At 41.2% G+C, this 16201-nt stretch overlaps 1 protein-coding gene across 5 annotated transcripts in view; it reads left to right on the forward strand.

Moving 5' to 3' along the window:
- The window catches only part of SOX5 (SRY-box 5), a 673706-nt gene that overhangs the window by 519879 nt on the left and 137626 nt on the right, over positions 1-16201 (forward strand). The window lies entirely within an intron of this gene.

Raw genomic sequence — 16201 nt, forward strand, 5'->3', positions numbered from 1 at the left:
TAACCCAGCATAAGCAGTATTTATTTAACCTCTTTTTTCCTCAAAGTATTCAGAAGTTTCTTTTCACGCCATTGACTGTATTTCATTGCTTTTCTTCCATGTGTATATATGCATGTCCCTATTTGGGAATAATGCAAATCAATTTGCCCATGAAGGTTTTCACAGAATAACAAAGGAGGAGTTTGACGTTTTACAGATATCTAGAGTCATGGTAAAATCTCTGTCTGTTTAAGTATGCAGTTATGGATAGAGCATTGCAAGTAGCTGTGGAAGTGGATGCTGTGTTCTGTTTGTTCAGTAACAACAGGATTTTGCTTCCAAAGCTTCTCTTTCTGCATTAGTTCCCCAAAATTATGGGCCATATCCACAACAGGTCTAAGGAAACTCAATTCCAGCAAGATCAGAGGAGTTGTGTGGCTCCACATGAGAAGAAAAAACGGCTCTATCATTTGAGAGGCTATTCTGTCGGTATCAAGACTTGTGTAACTATGAAAAACTTCTGGGGAAGGTCCACCCCTCTGTTATAAGGGAACGTATGTGCTTTGCTGAAAATAGTTTTGAGATTGGTAAGACCTGGCTTGGCCTTGACCTCTGTGATTTTCTTTCTTTACATTTGTGTGTGGGAGGGATTTTTCTTTATTGCTGTGTCTTTAATAAGACTTAAAAAGAAAAACAATAGTAGAACCTCTACAATAGCAAGGAAAGTATTTACATTTTTAGCATTTAGCTATGGCAGTGAGAGAGGAAGTTGTTTTATAAGCAGTGAATAAAAATAAATTGAAGTAACATAATTTGACCCCAACCCTTTTAAGTTTTAAGGCCTTGTAGATAAGAATGAAGTATGTCATTTTTAGGGTGGTGGAGAACACTGATTATTGATAATGAGATATAGAGCCTTTCATCTCTTGATCCCTGGTCCAAGTTTGACCTAAGTCAGTAGTAAATGAAAGTCAGCTAGCTACCATCTGATACAAGCAGCAAGCCTAAGAAATTATTTGGGGGCCTGTCTCAAGGGATTTTGGATGAAATATTGACCCTGCCAAGGTCAGAATTTCACCTCCAGGGTCCGCTTCACTCAAAATCCATCAGGTTTGGGGCACCTTACTTTTGGATGGTCACATGATAAAGGTCAAGAATTGAACAGGCAGAGAGACAATACTGTCCTCTCATTCCCACAGAGATGATCTATTTGTAGTGAAATTTTGATTATGCTGCCTGCCTCTTGACAGTACTGTGTGGTCATGTAGTCTCATGAACCCTGGTTGCAGCCCAATTATTGTGAAGTCACTGATAGGGAAAACCATTTAAAAATAAAAAAAACCCCACCCTTATTGGCAGTGAATACAAAGCACAACTTTTCTCCTCTTCTCAGCTTAGTTGACTGTTGTCAGAGAGAAGAAACAATTCCTGAAGAAATCTGCCTTTGTATATAAATGGAGACAATGAAGTCACCCTAACATGCCCATGTTTAAAACGGTCTGTGAGTTTACAATCAGGTTATGGTAGATGGAACAAAACTGTGACATGAATGTAGCTGTGAGTTCAGCTTTTCTGACCTTGCCCTAATTAATCTAACAGGCTTCTGTCACGTTGGCCCAGAGTTTTTAAATAGCATTAGATTTATTGACAGGGAAATATTCCTACAAAGTCTGGATAACTATTTGACTTATGTGCAATTGAATGATTAGGCTGCAGTTATGAACACAACCTATTTATGACAAAGGGTTCGTTTTACTTGAGCCAATTTTTTCTAAGCTTGTGAGAGTTGCCATAATTCCAGATAAATTATTACACAGAAGAAAGCTATTGAAATATTGTATTGAAAACATAATACCCTAAGGTTAAAAAAAAAAGCACAACCTGACTGACCCTGTGATTTATGACTCCTTTCTCTGAGTGCGCTAACTTGGAAACAGTTCCCTCTCTCCATACCCCAGTGTACAATCACCGATACACACACAATACATAAGCAGGGGGAGACTGCAAACATGTCTCTCCTCCTTAGAGGACTGCAGATGCCGGGTGTAACTACAGCTCAATTAAACTCGCTGCTTCTGTGATGCTGAAGGAAGATGTGTTAGCTACTTGAGCTTAGAAAGATGTACCTGGCATGTGAGTCTCTAATGGGCATTATGTCTTTTTCAAGTCCGTCTCTGCTGAATTAACTGGAAGGAGGTTTCACTAACGCAGGAGACGGCCAGCTTATCTTCATATAGAGAGTTAAGTAAAGACATAATGCCAACCTGGAGAAAAGTTGCAGATTAGATTAAATCTAAGAATCTGTATAACTTCGAGATGCTAATATATCATCCATACAAGATTTTGTGTTTTGGCAAATGGTTATAATAATTCTCTGCTTTTCAGAGTGTTCTAGACCTAATTTGTGAGGAGGTTTGAGTTTCTCTGGATAATTAACTAAACCTCCCCCCATCTTGTTTTGGAATACCGCTTTGGAATGCATCCTCCCATGCACGCTGCTTTCTGTTCTATTTAATCTCCGTGTGTGTGTGTAGGGAAAAAGTTTTAGCTGTAACAGCTCCTGCCTGCTGAGCATTGAGGGTCTTCTCCCCTGAACAACTCAGTCTTGCTGTTTTACCAGAAACGAAGCTGGAATGTGTGCTCTGTCCTGTTAACTCTAGTGCATCAGCAGCCCCGAAGATCTCGGGTTGTGTTTCCGAAGAGCTCTGCAGTGATCTGCAGCTGGAGGAAAGAGCAGACACAGAGCACGGCTCAGCAGGTTTTTGGACTAAATCTAGTTTTGTCCTTCAGGTCCTCAGGGGAACTCTCACTGTCACCTCCCCATCTTCTGAGGGGCGAAAATCCACTTCCTGGCATCCTTGCTCTGGAACACGGTGAAGTCTCGAGCCCTGTAGTGGTCCCATCAGGTGGGCAGAGACTGAAAGAAACTTGAAGACTAGATGCTCCTTTTTCGTGATGCTGAGCTGGTCCCCGGGACAGGCAATGAGCCTCCATGGTGGGGCATCTCCGAGATGCAAAGTTTTGTGGGTTGGTACAGTTGACACTTTCCACTAGCTTGGAGAAAAAGTCTGGCCCAGGTTGACGATGGCATAGTTTGCTTTGAAGCTCGGTGACGAATGTCACTTTAATTGAACTATATTTAAAATGAAATATGGTTGTTAAAATTCATAAAGCAATTCATATTCAGTAGGGCACTGCTGATAAAATAGGTCAACCTTGCAGCCTAAATTGTGATAAAACTGATGCTGCTAATCTCACAATTTTGTAGAAAGCCTGACAATGTTTTATGTTTTTCCCTCAAGCCCCAGCTCTTGGAGTCACGTGATGACAAAAATGCCAGCTTTCATTTCTTCAAAATGTAAACTTCTAGCTCTTGTATTTCCAGGCAAAATCTGAAACCGTGAGCACTACAAGTTCCAAAATTAGAAGGCAAACACAACTGAGTCCAAATGTTGTTTTTTAAACTGTTCTGATTTTTAGTCAAAATTTTTTTTGGAGAGTCCAGCTCAAGATCCTGGAACACTACAGGTTGCCAATAATGTAAAGCTTAGATCTCAAAGCAGCAAGAAGCAACAGCGCTGCTTTATGATGTCTCTAACATTTGGGCCACAGTTTTGTTTGACTTTTTAGTTTAATACTGCCAGTACTTAGTTACTAATTTGTATTCATTTCTGGGTGACATACTTTAGCCCGAGAACTGAGTGCTGTCTGAAACTGGAGGGCAGTTCCTGCCAGACAGCAACCATTTGATGACTCTGTGTGTTTTAATAGAGGGTTTTCTTTCTCCTTCAGAGCTAGGGACTTGTCAGTAGACGTTGTAACAGGACGTCTTTGCTGGTAGAAAGTTGGGATCTCTGAAGAATGAGAGGATGCCCACTGAATTCTGATGCAAAGCGAGACAGGCGCACCTCCAGGCGAAAAGCTTACCCTGGCCTCCATGGCCTCAAGCTTTGCAGGCCCTTTGCAGCTTCTCTGGCAGGGTGTGTGGGCACCACGGCCCTCCAGACACCATGCCCCTTTGGGCTGCAGGCCTCCTGGCTTCCCTGAATCCCTCAGCTGCCCTGGGTGTCCTCCTGGCTCTAAATAAGCCTTCCCTTCGTGAGACTGGATCCACATTTCCATCCTCCCCACCCGCCGACAGCTGACTGTGTCCCTTTCCCCATGAGTTTGTTGGTAGATGGAGAGGCCTGGCTGCACTCGTATGTTCCCGAGTCAGAATATTCCCCTTCTCATTAAGTTCTGAGGTTTAAGGTGTTGTTCCAATTTGGAACATAATAAAATCTTGAACACTTGGAATTTCCTGCAGGATGGTTAGTCCCTTTTGTAGCCAGATCTATTTTTCAAAGTCTAGCTGTATTTTGGGGGGAGGAAAGAAGGATTTGGTTTCTCAGTTACACAGAATTTCAGAAAAATATTTCTTAAGCTTAACATGCAAAGTTTTGAAATGGCAGAGTTGTTATTGTCAAAACTTTCCAAGCACCAAGAGGCTCTGGGTTGATTCTATCCTTCCAAAACACTGGTAGAGAGGCGTGCTTTCAGAGTGCTTTAGATATGGTGATTTACCCACACAGTTACCTTTGGTGATCACCTTTTTTTCTCGTTGTTGTTTAGATTTGTTGTTGCTTTTGAAGTCCTCAGGTGAGCAATCATCTGTTACCCAGAACTGGCCGAATGATGTTCAGACCTGTTCATGTTCTCTTTGTTTGATAAAACGTTGAGATATTGGTAGACCTATTTCAGGTGAAGTTTAGTTGTAAAAAGTACCAGTTTCTCTTTCTTGTGAGAAGACACTGACCATATGACCGTATGTAAAGAAATGTGAAGATTTGTTCCCTGCCCCAACAATTTTGCACCCTCAATTATGGTCCCAACACAGTTCATCCTTCCATTTTTTTTGTCTCCTGCTGGAAAGGACTCTAAACAGTGGCTAAAAGTGGACTTTTAGCCACTCTGTGAGCTAAATACTTGGAGTACTTTGTGCCTGTAATATGGAGAGTCGAGATCCTTACCCCTAATCCTAAAGCCCTGTCGGTTTCTCCTCAGTGCAACCATAAGGACTTGTGGAATTTCTTCTCTGTTCCCCAGCTTCTTGCATGCCTGTAACCCAGAATTCTCTAGGAGGCTTTAAAAGGGCTATAGATGGTGAATCCTTCGCTCGAGATGATAGAAAAATGAGCAACCACTGCCCAAGTGATTGGTTAGAGATTTAGTAATGTCTGTGGCTTCTGTATGACCATTTTCCCTGGGAATTCTTCTTTTCGAAGAAGTCAGTGACAGCAGAGCAGTGCTTCATGGTGCTACGACCCCTTTGCAAGCCATTGCACAGCAGAACAGTATTAGTTCTTCCGTAATTAGAGTCCTCTTTGCATATCAGAGAGAGGTGAGGACAAAAGGTTTCCTTGGTAGACAATAAAGCTGTTGAAGTGAGGGCCTGATCCAACTCCCACTGAACATAGTGAAAGGGCTCTTATTCATATTAGTGGGAGTTTAATGAGACCTTTCTTCAGTAGGAAACTGTGAGAAAGTATCTTCCTTCTCGCTCTGCAAAATGTTTTTAGAACAGGCTCGGTCCACTGAGATGGTTTGGTTTTTGTTTTTGTTTTTCGCCAGTGTGGATATGACAAGCTGTGTCTGCACAGTCAAACCGAGCAGGCTCATGGATTGGGGACATTTTGTCCAAATTCATCATGTGTCAGGAGCAGCTGTTTTCCTGCAACTTATAAACATGGACATACTGGATTCAGGGAGACAGGCCCAAGACGGAGTCACACTGCAGCCTTTCCCATGACTTTGCAACCTCTTCCCAAACAACTGAGGTTGCCGGCAAAGAGGCTAAACAATTGTTTTCTCACAAAAGCTCTGCAGCTGATGTCCTATCAGTTATCAGAATAACTTGCCTGTCCCTTGAGCAGGGAAAAGCCTCTGGGAAATTAATTATTCAAAAAAACCAACCCCCCAAAAAAGAAAAAAAAAAAAAAAAAAAAAGGTTGGGGGAGGAAATAGGGAAAGGGAGGAGTGAAAAGAAAAAATCTAGGCTAGTGCTCAGAATGAGCTAATTGCTTCCTGGCCCTCTCAAGTCCAGCAAATATCATGCGTTTTCGGCTGAAGGGTATGATGCATGTGCTTTAGAGTAACCTGTGGGCCTTCACTTCCTTCCATTATGATAAAAGTGAAGTTAGGTAAAAGATTGCAGAGGTGTTTTATCTGCACTTGTTTCTGTGTAGAGCAACATTTTGCACTAATGTACCACATTTTTACTTCCAAAGATGACCTGTAGAGCAAGCATCTACAGATAATGCAATCTCAGGCCTCTCCTATGCTCTCATACAAGCCAAATTTGCTGATTGGTGTAGTTGCACCCGTGTAAACAAGGAGAATCTGCTTGGGATGTGTACAACTTGAGTTGAAAAGGCATATTTTGATCAGATAAATCTTTTTTTTTTTCTCTACGCTGAGCTACATGATTGCAACAGCACTTGCTGATAATGAAGCTTTCTCCAGTGTTACCAGTCCAAATGTTCAGAAATTATGAGATTGTTTTGGACTTTGTGATGTTTTCCTTGCAATTTTAGCATCTTTTCTTAATTTCCTTTTTGTTACCAAGCTCTCAGTGTTCCCATTTTCCATTTCTCTCACGTAGTCACAAGGGAGGGCCAGAAACTTATTTTTATTAAAAAAAAACCAAAAAACACAAACCAAACCAGAACGCTGCAACACCCAAAATAATCCAGCAGCGAGGACTAAGGAAGGTGCCAGCAGTCAAACACAGTCTCCGCAGCTGGCAGCGTTGTACCTCATTTTGGTCCCTCGCCCCTCGGCAAGCGTTCTCTTGAAGACATCTCTTTTCCAGGGCCCTGTCTGTCTTTCTGGTTTTGGATCCCCTCTCCGATTTCAGCATCTCTCTGAGGCACCCCCCAGCTTTGACCACTTCCTTCCAGCTCCCTGGCATCCCGGCTCGGAGCAATCTTCCTTAGGCAGCTGCCCGCCCTTTCCCGCATCGCCTCCTCCTTTCTGTCAGCCCTCTCTTTTCTTTTACCTCCTTGTCATTATTTCCCCGGTCTTTTTTAATAGTTTTGGGCGGCATTTTATTTCTATAGAGCGTGCATGTATATCATTTTGTGAGTGTTTGTGTTCAAAATGCATACCTGTCTGTGTGTGAGCTACGTTCGCGTTTGTGTACCCGTGCAAGTATTTACACAGCAGGGGCTGAAAGTGCCACGGTAGTTTGTATAAGTGGCTTGGGAAGATGAACATGAACTCTCTACGGCTGTGATCTTGTCCGTCTGGAGTGCGTGTAGTCATGAGCACTTTCGTTGTGCAGCCAAAAAAAGGGCTGCTGCTGCTGCCTCTGCAGTAAGGTAAAGCAGGAGATAACAATAAATTTTTTACTGCTGGCTGGCGGAGGTGTTTAGGATGTGTTTTCTTTATATCTTCATCCGCCCCTAATTGAAGATGCTTTAAAATTGAATGACTAGCAGTCAAAACGTGTTTGCTTCAAGCTGAGAAGAAAAATGCTGGTGTCTCTGCTTCCAAACTGATTGCGCTTTGTACACAACTGACAGCCACAGTCACTTTGAGTGACTGATAAGTGGGAAGCTTTGCCACTTATCAAGGAATGCACGCTGAAAAGAAAGGACTGGAGCCGTTCAGATGCTTTGGCATGTTCAAAATAACATCTCACATCAGTCAGACTCAGAGGCACTAGGAGACATTTCAAAATAAACTTTATATCTATCTATCTATCTATCTAGAGGCAAAGATTCAATTTAACAGACAAATCACTCTGTGGCGTCACATTGGCTCTGAAAACGAGAACATCATTATAAGGGTCAGCAGTTGCAAAATGACTCGGATGGCTGCATTAAGTGAGAGCATTTATTGTAGGGTCTCGCCCCCCAGAACAAACCTAAATTTGAAAATTCACAAATGCATATCGTTCCGGTGATCTCTCTCATCTGGGGGTTTTCACCCCTGTTGGCCAAGCATATATTTAGTGTCTGTTGCACATGGCCTCCTGAAACATCCCAAAGAGAATGAAACTCTAAGCCAAATTCTGACCTCATCTATTGAGTCTTTGGTATTATGGAATATGGGATCATCTGGCATTAACTAAAATGGCAAATCAGTTATTAGCATTATTTAGGAGTTGCTGTGCTTTTTGGTGATACATGGAAGAGGTGATGAATGGAAGAGGGATTAATGGAAGAGGGAACTTTTTTTTGGTACGTATTTGTTGGCCATACTATTTGGTGATATTTATAAGATTTTGACTTGCAGGAGCTGAGGTGTGAAGGTACATTTTCTTGCACTGACTCTGTAATGATAGTAGAAATAACTAATATAGGGTTTGTTTGGTCCACTGGAGGTGGTGATGGTGATGCATTAGCAAGCATCCTAGGAGTTAACCTGTTAGAGCCATCCCCGCAAACATTGAGTAGAAATACATGCACACACGATACCCAGAGCTGAAATGGGATGTGGGTCTTCAAGTAAAATGGGAGAACGAGGAGATAACAAGCAAGTAGTTTGTCATTTCCCAAACTGGAATTTGGACAGGAGATACACATGGTGTTGACCTGTGTCCACAAGTAGAACTGAAACAAAAAACGTTCTCGTGACTGCTGCCAGGCTTGCACCTCTTGTCCTAGCAACATTAAGAGTGTTGATGTTTAAGGACCATTATCCTTCATTATGATTAAGCACTGCATCTCAACATCTGATTCTGCCCAGCTTGTTCTGTCTAAAATGGTTGCTTTTCTAACCAAAGCGGCTATATTGGAGAGACAGGTTATGTTTGGCTTTCCAAAGTTGCTACCAGTACCCATACCTGTGTTATCAAGAGGGAGAAATCTGAGGATCGTTTGGTTTCTACTGGTGATGACTTGCTTTTCTGATTCATCTCTTGCCGTGTTAAGTGGTCACGACTTCATCTTGATGGCTCATTCGAAATAGAGTACTTCAAACTCTCTGCTGGAATAATGGCTTAAAATGATTCAGAGGGAAAAGTATGGTTCCACCTACTGAATCAACACCACTGTCTTCACCACCTTGGATTTCCCTTGGACATCTGGTGTCCAAAAGCTGATGGTGCCTTACCCTGCATAGTTTAGGAGACAAGATGAGCTCACCGTTGGCGGTAATAGCACGCAAGAGGCCAGAGACAATGGTTTTATTTTTGTTATCCTCTTTCTATCAGTTATCTGCTACCGAATTGTATGGTAAAATTAAAGTGAAGGGCAGTTACTTGTGCTTGGTATTGGGAAGAAGAGTAAATGAAACAGCTTAATCACTTGAAGGATAGTTATTGAAGAGACAGCGTGAGCAAAGCCTGACTTAGAAGTTTGGAGAAGGAGAGGGAAAGGTACAGTTGTCTCGTGAAAGCCTCTGTTGAGCAAAGATGAACTAGAGAGTTACAGATATCATGCCAGCTGTCTGTATTATGTGTATGGTCTTTAATATCTATTTAAGTTCAACTTCCATATTAGAAAGTTGAATAAAATATGTAATGAGTAAATAATTGTAATGGACCATTTCAGATTTTCTTTCAAATTGGTTTGAAATATGCTTAGAGAAGCTAAGAAGTATATGCCAGAGTTCCTTGCATTTAGAAATTTAATAAAACAATTGAAGTTCCAAGATAAATATAATAAAGTTATAAAAGCTAAAATGAAGACTTATATAAAAGTTAATAATAATAATGAAATGGGACAAATTTATTTCACACTACTTGGAGTTTATACATATTTGACACAGTAAGGATACTAATTTAAAATTGTATGTATTACAAAATAGTTTTTATCAGGTCTGACTTCTTCAAAGAAGATAGTGATAGTGTTCAGAAAATTATTCTAAAGTTGGAACTTGGGTAGTTTCAACAAAATTGTTCATAGATAGCAATCTAAAATGGATTTGGACAGAAATGATGAAGAGATTTCTATACTTTTCTATGCTGTGAAAATTGCATACAAAGAAATAACACTAGTTAGGTAATGAAGTAAGGCATTTGAAAGTTACAAGTGCCAGAATTAGGTTAAATAGGTATATTGATTTTATTCCTGTGTATCTCTGTCATACACATTGAATAAAAAATGGTATCCTGGGGGAGTAAAATTATGTGTATAATTGTAGACTGTACTCACAAGAGGGAAAATTAAAATTATGTTGACTGTCTTAGTTCTGGCATTCCCTAATGTTTGAGTCCTTGACTTTTTGTCCAAAGTAGCATTATTTTAACTGTGTTTCTGTGTGGCTTTAATGGCCATAAAAGCACATAATACTGATGCACCAACCACCTTTAATGTATTGTCAGCACAGCTTGAACCCTGAAATGTCAGCATGGGAGCAGTGCCAAATGTCACTTGAGTTACAGAAATGCTGTGTTCTCCTGGGCTAGCAGGAGAAAGCAGTTCTCTGGCAGTGGGGACAGGAGTCCGTACTATGAAGCCCTTCTCTTACTGTATCCCGTTTCCTTTCGTCTTCTTTTTCTTAATTATTTTGTTTTTATTTTGGTCTCTATCAAAATAGAGAAGGCTTTTTTTCTGTTGCTGTCCATGAAAAGGGAGATAGATTGCTTGAGTGCCTTTGTTGAGCTGGGGCAGGGTATGTTGAAAATGGAGGTTGAGTCACTCTCTTCAACACCCTCCGTTGGCTTCCCCTTTCCTCCCCCAGTGGGGCTGAGGCCGGATCGGTTGTAATCACAAGTTGCCACTGATCAGTTCTTTCCTCCTAATTGACCACGCTCTTTGCACTTTAGCAAGAAAACTGAGGCTGAAGGTACAAAATTCAAAGCCGAAGATCTTTTAGCTACGGAGTCTCTTGGCTTTGAGTATTTGATGGAAGCCTCTTCAAGCATTTGTCCTTTAAAGCTGTGTGTTTTCTTATCTTTCGCACTGCGTGTAGGATCTTGTCTGCAGTTTAAGCATTACTGGGCTGAAATGTGTCAGTGAGAAGGGGCTTTCTTATATACTGTCTGTAATAAGTTTTAAGTCCTTAATATCCTTAAGAGTCACGTACATCTCAATTAAGCATCATTTCCAGTTTCTTTAACTCTGGAGCCCAAATTTGTCATCCAAGAACGAGTAAGCGTGTACTGAACAGCTGATTGGGTACATTCTCACCTTATACATAGAGGTAAGCTGCCTTATACACATGTAGACACACGTTTTCATGTGTTCATTTGGAATGCCCCAATTCAGATATCAATTACAAACTTTTCTGGACGTGGATTTTTAATGTCTCTAAAGGATTTATGGAGAAAGGAATAGGGATGCTCTCCACGGGGGGGCCACAGGTCGTTAATACTTGCCAAATTATAGCTGATCTTAGATGTGAATTGTTCAAGGCTTTATGAATTCTTCAGCCCTGCTGGCAGTTTGTCTTCAGCTGAAATCATGGCAAATAGAGAGAAGCCTTAGTTTAGCTCAAGACGTTGATGGTCGCAGGATTTCCCAGCGTTGCAGACAGATTGATGGCATGCACCGGGAGATACAAAGTAAGCAGAAATGGACTCAAATTATTTGAAATTAGAAAGTGTTAAGCACATAAAAGTTTCGAGCTTCTTTTTTTTCCCCCTTCTGTGATTCTCTGGATGGCTCTGTAGCTATAGACCCTCCTGTGAAGGTGGTCTCTGCTCTTTTACAGAACCTAGTTCTGGCAGCAGCAGGTTTCCCTGGGAGGGGTAGCCCCCTAGATACGTCATAGATCCAGGAGTTTGTTTGCTGTTGTGTTAGGAAGTAAAGTTGTGGAGAGCTTATATATTCTAGTGACTGGCATTAGAATTATGCTCTTTTTCATTTATTTTTTTTGCTACTTGAATTGAAAGGCAGATTTGCAGTGTTGCTTTTCAAGAATTTTAGCTTTCTGTGTCATAAGTTGCACAGTGTTACTTAAGTCTACTTTCCTTGTGTTATTTCTTTTGCACAGTTTAGTATTCCTGTCTTTTCGGTACAATCAGAATAAAGAATTTCAAATTGTAATCAATTTACTGCCATAGAATTCTGTATTCTACATTAATAATATTCACGCTCCTTATTTAAAAAGAAGCGCATCCGTTTTACGTGTTCTTTGCATCCCCTCTGTGTATTGGGGTGGATTTGTTGAAATCACAAGTTTGCTTTCTGCATCTTTTGTGAGGGTTGGTTGAGCTCCGTATCCTCTTAGCCGAAACTCTTGCAAAAGGCCCCGTGGGAGGAAAATTGTCCATTGTGTTCTTTTGAAAGCCGCCAACCTTTTTCCTGGAGCTGGGCTCAAGCAAGTTTATTCTTCCACTAAGGGATATCTTAGGAGGTTCCTGTCCTTTTCTGGTGCCTAGGAAGCAGAGCTCAGATACGTATATTGTATTTGTTGCCATCATATAATCTGTGCAACTTCCCTGCAAATATAAAGAATTATGCTTTCCCCAGCTGTTCATTTGATAGGATTCTAGCCCTTCATTTAGAGAAAACCGTGCTTCTCCGATTCACATTGTTTGAACCGTGGCCTCCCTTCTATACCTATTGTTTGTTTTGTCTTTTTTTGTTGTGCGTAACAGGTGTTTCTTTCAGGCAGCCAAGGCAGCAAGGCAAGGGCTTCCTTTATGGCAGGTCTCTTGAGACTTTGATTAAACTCTTCTTTGTGATCAAAATGCCACTGCCTTTAAATGAATTGCACATGTAATCTGTATTTGCACAAACGTCCTCCATCCCTCTGCCCTCATTGCTGAAGTCTGTCTCTCTTTTTGGTACGTGTGATTGCCTTTTCTCCTCTCTTTCACCACAGAACTGATTCCTTTTCATTCCTTCCCGATACTGCGCTCCCCTCCGAGCCTGGATGCAGCCATGGGAATGGTTTAAAAAGAGCAAACCGTTTCTGCAAAAAGAGCTCCCTTTTCTCCAGTGTTTCCTGTTGCTGCATCCACAAATACAATTGTCAGATGGTTGGGAGGACCTTCCTCAGGGCTTCTCAAGGGGCAACCATGGATTAGAGAGCAGGCACTTTTTCTGCATCTACTGGAGCAGGTCTCAGTCAAGTGGGCTGTAGGTAGCACAGATATTTTCCTGTCCATCTTATTTTTTTTCTTACTTTTTTCTTACTTCTTTCTTACTTTTATCTTTCACACAGCCTCACCTGCCTTTGAGGAGCGCCCACTGCTAACGAGCTGGGTTTCCTGGCTTAGGCAGGGGGATGCTCCAGTATGATCAGTCGTGGCAAGAGCTGAGGTGTGTTGCAGGCAGAATGTGTGTGTAAAGCAGCACCCCACACTGCCAACTTGTTTAACGTACTTTCTGTGTTCTTTCTGTTTTTTGTGTAGAGGCTCTCTAGTATCATCCTCTTGACTCTCTAGATGTTAAGACATCCAGAGAAGCAATGCAAACCAAAGAAGGGCAAGAGGCTAGTACCATGTTTTTTGGTGGCTCAGTTGGCCACTGTTCAGGTATTCGGATAGAATATTGCTCACCTGTAATGCGTTATTTTCATGCCCTTCTCTTTATGCCAGGACATTTTTTTGGTTAGAAGCCCCAGGGGTGAACAGATACAAATAAGCGTTAGTCAGAAGAGATGTAATGGATGTCCTGGGAGCTGTGCCAAACAATTAAGAATATAGGCATAATGATTTACAGGGTAAGCAAAACCTCCAGAGAAGGCTGCATCTGTACCTGTGAGTCTGCAAAAGTCAAAGAACTTGCATCCTTTCAATCTACCAGAGATAATGCATATCTGGGGAACAAATATGGATGGACTCTTGCTTTCAGTCTGAGACGTGCCTTCTGCTGATGACTTTCCATTGCTTTCATCAGTTGTTAGAGCTTCCCAAATGTCATCTACAGTGCCTTTGAGATCCTCTCTATATAGAGTGTGTTTTTCCCTTCTGGTGCAGACCGTCAGGCAGTTACAGTGGCAGGGGTATCAGCACAGCCTAGACACGACACCAGCATTGTATCTATTTTAGTGCCTAACTTGGTGGCAGTGGCAGCATCTGTGGAAAATATGAAGATAACTGTCAGAAAGAGTGTTTGAAGGGCGTTTAATTTAGAAACATTAACCCCCCCCTCTCCATGCTGACATTTGCTTTAGCGTGCAGTAGTTAACAGTGGAAGATGGGACTTGAACAGTGCTGTATAATATGGTTTCCTAAGTTGGTTCTTTCTCTTAAAATATCTTGTCTGGTTTTGTTAGTGTTTGGCTACCCAGTGCAATAAACAAAGTTCATTGTGTTATTTGACTCAAAACCAATGAAGTTTTATTTTATTTTATTTCAAGATATAGATGGCAGGGGCCTGAAACTGTCCCTGTACTAGCGGAAAACATCATGAAATCAGAACATGAGCATTTAGAGACACTTTGTGCTGAAATAAACGACCGAGATGCAGAAGAGACTAGTGTGATGCAACAATTTTATAAAGTTCTACACAGCTCCTTCTCTATATTGATTTTCTTTATGTTCAAGGAACCTGAGCCACCGCTTAAATAGATAAACACACAGAGGAAAATAGACTGTTTTAAACAAACAAACTGTTCTGAAAGCAACCATTTCTTACGTTTGGGCATGCAAACCCCACTCACAGGCAGCTCTGGTTAGAGTAGGGGGGATTTTTCAGACATCAACTCCCCATTACTTCAAGAGGTGCCCTTTTGTAGGAGGTTAAGCCTTCTTTCCACCAACGGGGGACTTGAGGAGGCTCCCTTGGAAGCCTGTCATTGCTCTTCTTGGATTTTGCAAGGCAGCGACGCTTCCCGAGACATGACTGAAGTTCACCTGCCCAGAAAGATTGCTACTCAACACTCCGCTTTAAGACGGCTTTGCATGCCAAAGACTGATTTTCTTTCGTTTTGGGACTACTGCTCAATGGAAATGTCAGAAATATGGCAGGATAAATACCGAGTTACATTAAAAAGAAAAAAAAAAGCGCTCTGAAATTATCTCCTGGCTCCATGTTTTCCGAGGTTTTGCATTAGCGGGGACGAAGTCACGGTGTGTTGACACAGTCTAATGTGCAATGACATAATACCTGGAATATGGAGACAGCGAGAGGCGCAAAATCAAACTTATCTGAGTTTTCACAGGAAAAGAAGGGATTAAACTTTGCTGGTTAAAATATGGATTTTTATTTTTTTTTTAATAAAAACTATCCTAGTTCGATTGAGATAAACCTACTCAGATCTAATTCTATCCAGTCCCTGGGAAAAGTGGGCCTTAAGATGTTGAGCCTATTTGCCCAATCCCTTTTTTTAGAAATAAAGATTAGGGTAGGAAGTTTGGTCCTTATCTCTAAGGTTCTTACTGCTTCAGAAGGAAACTGAAATACTTACATGAAGGACACTTTCTTGAACTCGTGATTTGTCTTCACTCAGATTATTTCACAAAGCTTTGGCAATGTAGATTTCCCACAATGCTTGGCTATTTTTGTTTTACATATCTTAGAGGAACTATGATAAATTGTTGTTACTGCCTATTAAATAGTAGAAAGAGATGTCAAAATACTCTAGGGACTTAAAATTCAAATGTTACTGCATGTGCATGAAAACTTTGATCTGGAAGCATCATCCCCCATTTCATAACTGCCAGGTGTGATCCTCCTCTGCTTTTTCATCCCTTGTGGTCACTTACAGCACTACAAAATAACATTCAATTCAAAGTTTTACTTGCATTTCACAGCCTATTTGCACGGGTATTAGTATTAATGCGTGATCCAGGTCTTCTATAGAATTGTCATCACTGGATCTTGGAATTCTTTCTTTTCTTTCTTGTTTTTTTCTTTCTTTCTTTCTTCTTTTTTTTTTTTTTTTTAAAGCATCCTGTTTTTCAGACCAGGGGAATTGAGGACAGAGGGGAAGCAGCTTGCACATTGTTAGGCTGTAGCTCATTGCCAGAACCAGGAACAGAACCCAGATTGTCAGTCATTTCCCATTGGACCACAATACAAAATGTGAACTGAAGTGCAGAGTTATCAGAAATTCAGGCCTTTTAGGTTTTTGTCTTCTGTGTCCATTTTTACTGTTTTTCTATAGAATTCCCCATTTCGGTGATAGAAATTGAATACAGACTGCGGTGGTTTTGAGGTGAGAATGAGGCAGGGAAGCTCACAGAAAACAATCCCTGTTAGTGTCAGAGTCAGATGTGTGTTGGTGCCATTCCACTGAATCACATCAGGAGAGATTAATGCAGAAAATCTGATCTGATCCATCAGTAAAACGTGAGTGAATAAATGGTAAAAAGTTTGTGAGGGTCAATTTCTGTCCTCTT

Source organism: Calidris pugnax, unplaced genomic scaffold, assembly GCF_001431845.1.
Source record: "Calidris pugnax isolate Ruff unplaced genomic scaffold, ASM143184v1 scaffold316, whole genome shotgun sequence".
NCBI classification, from domain to species: domain Eukaryota; kingdom Metazoa; phylum Chordata; class Aves; order Charadriiformes; family Scolopacidae; genus Calidris; species Calidris pugnax.